Raw genomic sequence first — 8,142 nt, 5'->3', positions numbered from 1 at the left:
CCTACCCGTGGTTGTTGTTTTTTTCTTTCTTCTTTATACATACTACTATAGTAGCTTACTGTAGCAGTCTGCGGTGCTGCTGAGCTGACAGTGTCCAGCAGGTCCGTCATCAGTCATTACATAATAAATATATAATATATACCTGTCCGGCTGCAGTACTAGTGATATTATATATACATATATATTGATTTCATCTCATTATCATCCAGTCTATATTAGCAGCAGACACAGTACGTTAGTCCATGGCTGTAGCTACCTCTGTGTCGGCACTCGGCAGTCCATCCATAATTGTATACCACCTACCCGTGGTTGTTGTTTTTTTCTTTCTTCTTTATACATACTACTATAGTAGCTTACTGTAGCAGTCTGCGGTGCTGCTGAGCTGACAGTGTCCAGCAGGTCCGTCATCAGTCATTACATAATAAATATATAATATATACCTGTCCGGCTGCAGTACTAGTGATATTATATATACATATATATTGATTTCATCTCATTATCATCCAGTCTATATTATCAGCAGACACAGTACGTTAGTCCACGGCTGTAGCTACCTCTGTGTCGGCACTCGGCAGTCCATCCATAATTGTATACCACCTACCCGTGGTTGTTGTTTTTTTCTTTCTTCTTTATACATACTACTATAGTAGCTTACTGTAGCAGTCTGCGGTGCTGCTGAGCTGACAGTGTCCAGCAGGTCCGTCATCAGTCATTACATAATAAATATATAATATATACCTGTTCGGCTGCAGTACTAGTGATATTATATATACATATATATTGATTTCATCTCATTATCATCCAGTCTATATTAGCAGCAGACACAGTACGTTAGTCCACGGCTGTAGCTACCTCTGTGTCGGCACTCGGCAGTCCATCCATAATTGTATACCACCTACCCGTGGTTGTTGTTTTTTTCTTTCATCTTTATATATACTACTATAGTAGCTTACTGTAGCAGTCTGCGGTGCTGCTGAGCTGACAGTGTCCAGCAGGTCCGTCATCAGTCATTACATAATAAATATATAATATATACCTGTCCGGCTGCAGTACTAGTGATATTATATATACATATATATATTGATTTCATCTCATTATCATCCAGTCTATATTAGCAGCAGACACAGTACGGTAGTCCACGGCTGTAGCTACCTCTGTGTCGGCACTCGGCAGTCCATCCATAATTGTATACCACCTACCCGTGGTTGTTGTTTTTTTCTTTCTTCTTTATACATACTACTATAGTAGCTTACTGTAGCAGTCTGCGGTGCTGCTGAGCTGACAGTGTCCAGCAGGTCCGTCATCAGTCATTACATAATAAATATATAATATATACCTGTCCGGCTGCAGTACTAGTGATATTATATATACATATATATTGATTTCATCTCATTATCATCCAGTCTATATTAGCAGCAGACACAGTACGTTAGTCCACGGCTGTAGCTACCTCTGTGTCGGCACTCGGCAGTCCATCCATAATTGTATACCACCTACCCGTGGTTGTTGTTTTTTTCTTTCTTCTTTATACATACTACTATAGTAGCTTACTGTAGCAGTCTGCGGTGCTGCTGAGCTGACAGTGTCCAGCAGGTCCGTCATCAGTCATTACATAATAAATATATAATATATACCTGTCCGGCTGCAGTACTAGTGATATTATATATACATATATATTGATTTCATCTCATTATCATCCAGTCTATATTAGCAGCAGACACAGTACGGTAGTCCACGGCTGTAGCTACCTCTGTGTCGGCACTCGGCAGTCCATCCATAATTGTATACCACCTACCCGTGGTTGTTGTTTTTTTCTTTCTTCTTTATACATACTACTATAGTAGCTTACTGTAGCAGTCTGCGGTGCTGCTGAGCTGACAGTGTCCAGCAGGTCCGTCATCAGTCATTACATAATAAATATATAATATATACCTGTCCGGCTGCAGTACTAGTGATATTATATATACATATATATTGATTTCATCTCATTATCATCCAGTCTATATTAGCAGCAGACACAGTACGTTAGTCCATGGCTGTAGCTACCTCTGTGTCGGCACTCGGCAGTCCATCCATAATTGTATACCACCTACCCGTGGTTGTTGTTTTTTTCTTTCTTCTTTATACATACTACTATAGTAGCTTACTGTAGCAGTCTGCGGTGCTGCTGAGCTGACAGTGTCCAGCAGGTCCGTCATCAGTCATTACATAATAAATATATAATATATACCTGTCCGGCTGCAGTACTAGTGATATTATATATACATATATATTGATTTCATCTCATTATCATCCAGTCTATATTATCAGCAGACACAGTACGTTAGTCCACGGCTGTAGCTACCTCTGTGTCGGCACTCGGCAGTCCATCCATAATAGTATACCACCTACCCGTGGTTGTTGTTTTTTTCTTTCTTCTTTATACATACTACTATAGTAGCTTACTGTAGCAGTCTGCGGTGCTGCTGAGCTGACAGTGTCCAGCAGGTCCGTCATCAGTCATTACATAATAAATATATAATATATACCTGTCCGGCTGCAGTACTAGTGATATTATATATACATATATATTGATTTCATCTCATTATCATCCAGTCTATATTAGCAGCAGACACAGTACGTTAGTCCATGGCTGTAGCTACCTCTGTGTCGGCACTCGGCAGTCCATCCATAATTGTATACCACCTACCCGTGGTTGTTGTTTTTTTCTTTCTTCTTTATACATACTACTATAGTAGCTTACTGTAGCAGTCTGCGGTGCTGCTGAGCTGACAGTGTCCAGCAGGTCCGTCATCAGTCATTACATAATAAATATATAATATATACCTGTCCGGCTGCAGTACTAGTGATATTATATATACATATATATTGATTTCATCTCATTATCATCCAGTCTATATTAGCAGCAGACACAGTACGTTAGTCCATGGCTGTAGCTACCTCTGTGTCGGCACTCGGCAGTCCATCCATAATTGTATACCACCTACCCGTGGTTGTTGTTTTTTTCTTTCTTCTTTATACATACTACTATAGTAGCTTACTGTAGCAGTCTGCGGTGCTGCTGAGCTGACAGTGTCCAGCAGGTCCGTCATCAGTCATTACATAATAAATATATAATATATACCTGTCCGGCTGCAGTACTAGTGATATTATATATACATATATATTGATTTCATCTCATTATCATCCAGTCTATATTATCAGCAGACACAGTACGTTAGTCCACGGCTGTAGCTACCTCTGTGTCGGCACTCGGCAGTCCATCCATAATTGTATACCACCTACCCGTGGTTGTTGTTTTTTTCTTTCTTCTTTATACATACTACTATAGTAGCTTACTGTAGCAGTCTGCGGTGCTGCTGAGCTGACAGTGTCCAGCAGGTCCGTCATCAGTCATTACATAATAAATATATAATATATACCTGTTCGGCTGCAGTACTAGTGATATTATATATACATATATATTGATTTCATCTCATTATCATCCAGTCTATATTAGCAGCAGACACAGTACGTTAGTCCACGGCTGTAGCTACCTCTGTGTCGGCACTCGGCAGTCCATCCATAATTGTATACCACCTACCCGTGGTTGTTGTTTTTTTCTTTCATCTTTATATATACTACTATAGTAGCTTACTGTAGCAGTCTGCGGTGCTGCTGAGCTGACAGTGTCCAGCAGGTCCGTCATCAGTCATTACATAATAAATATATAATATATACCTGTCCGGCTGCAGTACTAGTGATATTATATATACATATATATTGATTTCATCTCATTATCATCCAGTCTATATTAGCAGCAGACACAGTACGGTAGTCCACGGCTGTAGCTACCTCTGTGTCGGCACTCGGCAGTCCATCCATAATTGTATACCACCTACCCGTGGTTGTTTTTTTTTTCTTTCTTCTTTATACATACTACTATAGTAGCTTACTGTAGCAGTCTGCGGTGCTGCTGAGCTGACAGTGTCCAGCAGGTCCGTCATCAGTCATTACATAATAAATATATAATATATACCTGTCCGGCTGCAGTACTAGTGATATTATATATACATATATATTGATTTCATCTCATTATCATCCAGTCTATATTAGCAGCAGACACAGTACGTTAGTCCACGGCTGTAGCTACCTCTGTGTCGGCACTCGGCAGTCCATCCATAATTGTATACCACCTACCCGTGGTTGTTGTTTTTTTCTTTCTTCTTTATACATACTACTATAGTAGCTTACTGTAGCAGTCTGCGGTGCTGCTGAGCTGACAGTGTCCAGCAGGTCCGTCATCAGTCATTACATAATAAATATATAATATATACCTGTCCGGCTGCAGTACTAGTGATATTATATATACATATATATTGATTTCATCTCATTATCATCCAGTCTATATTATCAGCAGACACAGTACGTTAGTCCACGGCTGTAGCTACCTCTGTGTCGGCACTCGGCAGTCCATCCATAATAGTATACCACCTACCCGTGGTTGTTGTTTTTTTCTTTCTTCTTTATACATACTACTATAGTAGCTTACTGTAGCAGTCTGCGGTGCTGCTGAGCTGACAGTGTCCAGCAGGTCCGTCATCAGTCATTACATAATAAATATATAATATATACCTGTCCGGCTGCAGTACTAGTGATATTATATATACATATATATTGATTTCATCTCATTATCATCCAGTCTATATTAGCAGCAGACACAGTACGTTAGTCCATGGCTGTAGCTACCTCTGTGTCGGCACTCGGCAGTCCATTCATAATTGTATACCACCTACCCGTGGTTGTTGTTTTTTTCTTTCTTCTTTATACATACTACTATAGTAGCTTACTGTAGCAGTCTGCGGTGCTGCTGAGCTGACAGTGTCCAGCAGGTCCGTCATCAGTCATTACATAATAAATATATAATATATACCTGTCCGGCTGCAGTACTAGTGATATTATATATACATATATATTGATTTCATCTCATTATCATCCAGTCTATATTATCAGCAGACACAGTACGTTAGTCCACGGCTGTAGCTACCTCTGTGTCGGCACTCAGCAGTCCATCCATAATTGTATACCACCTACCCGTGGTTGTTGTTTTTTTCTTTCTTCTTTATACATACTACTATAGTAGCTTACTGTAGCAGTCTGCGGTGCTGCTGAGCTGACAGTGTCCAGCAGGTCCGTCATCAGTCATTACATAATAAATATATAATATATACCTGTCCGGCTGCAGTACTAGTGATATTATATATACATATATATTGATTTCATCTCATTATCATCCAGTCTATATTAGCAGCAGACACAGTACGTTAGTCCACGGCTGTAGCTACCTCTGTGTCGGCACTCGGCAGTCCATCCATAATTGTATACCACCTACCCGTGGTTGTTGTTTTTTTCTTTCTTCTTTATACATACTACTATAGTAGCTTACTGTAGCAGTCTGCGGTGCTGCTGAGCTGACAGTGTCCAGCAGGTCCGTCATCAGTCATTACATAATAAATATATAATATATACCTGTCCGGCTGCAGTACTAGTGATATTATATATACATATATATTGATTTCATCTCATTATCATCCAGTCTATATTAGCAGCAGACACAGTACGTTAGTCCATGGCTGTAGCTACCTCTGTGTCGGCACTCGGCAGTCCATCCATAATTGTATACCACCTACCCGTGGTTGTTGTTTTTTTCTTTCTTCTTTATACATACTACTATAGTAGCTTACTGTAGCAGTCTGCGGTGCTGCTGAGCTGACAGTGTCCAGCAGGTCCGTCATCAGTCATTACATAATAAATATATAATATATACCTGTCCGGCTGCAGTACTAGTGATATTATATATACATATATATTGATTTCATCTCATTATCATCCAGTCTATATTATCAGCAGACACAGTACGTTAGTCCACGGCTGTAGCTACCTCTGTGTCGGCACTCGGCAGTCCATCCATAATTGTATACCACCTACCCATGGTTGTTGTTTTTTTCTTTCTTCTTTATACATACTACTATAGTAGCTTACTGTAGCAGTCTGCGGTGCTGCTGAGCTGACAGTGTCCAGCAGGTCCGTCATCAGTCATTACATAATAAATATATAATATATACCTGTCCGGCTGCAGTACTAGTGATATTATATATACATATATATTGATTTCATCTCATTATCATCCAGTCTATATTAGCAGCAGACACAGTACGTTAGTCCACAGCTGTAGCTACCTCTGTGTCGGCACTCGGCAGTCCATCCATAATTGTATACCACCTACCCGTGGTTGTTGTTTTTTTCTTTCTTCTTTATACATACTACTATAGTAGCTTACTGTAGCAGTCTGCGGTGCTGCTGAGCTGACAGTGTCCAGCAGGTCCGTCATCAGTCATTACATAATAAATATATAATATATACCTGTCCGGCTGCAGTACTAGTGATATTATATATACATATATATTGATTTCATCTCATTATCATCCAGTCTATATTAGCAGCAGACACAGTACGTTAGTCCATGGCTGTAGCTACCTCTGTGTCGGCACTCGGCAGTCCATCCATAATTGTATACCACCTACCCGTGGTTGTTGTTTTTTTCTTTCTTCTTTATACATACTACTATAGTAGCTTACTGTAGCAGTCTGCGGTGCTGCTGAGCTGACAGTGTCCAGCAGGTCCGTCATCAGTCATTACATAATAAATATATAATATATACCTGTCCGGCTGCAGTACTAGTGATATTATATATACATATATATTGATTTCATCTCATTATCATCCAGTCTATATTATCAGCAGACACAGTACGTTAGTCCACGGCTGTAGCTACCTCTGTGTCGGCACTCGGCAGTCCATCCATAATTGTATACCACCTACCCGTGGTTGTTGTTTTTTTCTTTCTTCTTTATACATACTACTATAGTAGCTTACTGTAGCAGTCTGCGGTGCTGCTGAGCTGACAGTGTCCAGCAGGTCCGTCATCAGTCATTACATAATAAATATATAATATATACCTGTCCGGCTGCAGTACTAGTGATATTATATATACATATATATTGATTTCATCTCATTATCATCCAGTCTATATTAGCAGCAGACACAGTACGTTAGTCCACGGCTGTAGCTACCTCTGTGTCGGCACTCGGCAGTCCATCCATAATTGTATACCACCTACCCGTGGTTGTTGTTTTTTTCTTTCTTCTTTATACATACTACTATAGTAGCTTACTGTAGCAGTCTGCGGTGCTGCTGAGCTGACAGTGTCCAGCAGGTCCGTCATCAGTCATTACATAATAAATATATAATATATACCTGTCCGGCTGCAGTACTAGTGATATTATATATACATATATATTGATTTCATCTCATTATCATCCAGTCTATATTAGCAGCAGACACAGTACGTTAGTCCACGGCTGTAGCTACCTCTGTGTCGGCACTCGGCAGTCCATCCATAAGTATACTAGTATCCATCCATCTCCATTGTTTACCTGAGGTGCCTTTTAGTTGTCCCTATTAAAATATGGAGAACAAAAATGTTGAGGTTCCAAAATTAGGGAAAGATCAAGATCCACTTCCACCTCGTGCTGAAGCTGCTGCCACTAGTCATGGCCGAGATGATGAAATGCCAGCAACGTCGTCTGCCAAGGCCGATGCCCAATGTCATAGTACAGAGCATGTAAAATCCAAAACACCAAATATCAGTAAAAAAAGGACTCCAAAACCTAAAATAAAATTGTCGGAGGAGAAGCGTAAACTTGCCAATATGCCATTTACCACACGGAGTGGCAAGGAACGGCTGAGGCCCTGGCCTATGTTCATGGCTAGTGGTTCAGCTTCACATGAGGATGGAAGCACTCAGCCTCTCGCTAGAAAAATGAAAAGACTCAAGCTGGCAAAAGCACCGCAAAGAACTGTGCGTTCTTCGAAATCCCAAATCCACAAGGAGAGTCCAATTGTGTCGGTTGCGATGCCTGACCTTCCCAACACTGGACGTGAAGAGCATGCGCCTTCCACCATTTGCACGCCCCCTGCAAGTGCTGGAAGGAGCACCCGCAGTCCAGTTCCTGATAGTCAGATTGAAGATGTCAGTGTTGAAGTACACCAGGATGAGGAGGATATGGGTGTTGCTGGCGCTGGGGAGGAAATTGACCAGGA

Source organism: Pseudophryne corroboree, chromosome 10, assembly GCF_028390025.1.
Source record: "Pseudophryne corroboree isolate aPseCor3 chromosome 10, aPseCor3.hap2, whole genome shotgun sequence".
In the NCBI taxonomy this organism is placed as follows: domain Eukaryota; kingdom Metazoa; phylum Chordata; class Amphibia; order Anura; family Myobatrachidae; genus Pseudophryne; species Pseudophryne corroboree.
The sequence above is the reverse complement of the archived record's forward strand: the minus strand, read 5'-3'. Positions refer to the sequence as shown.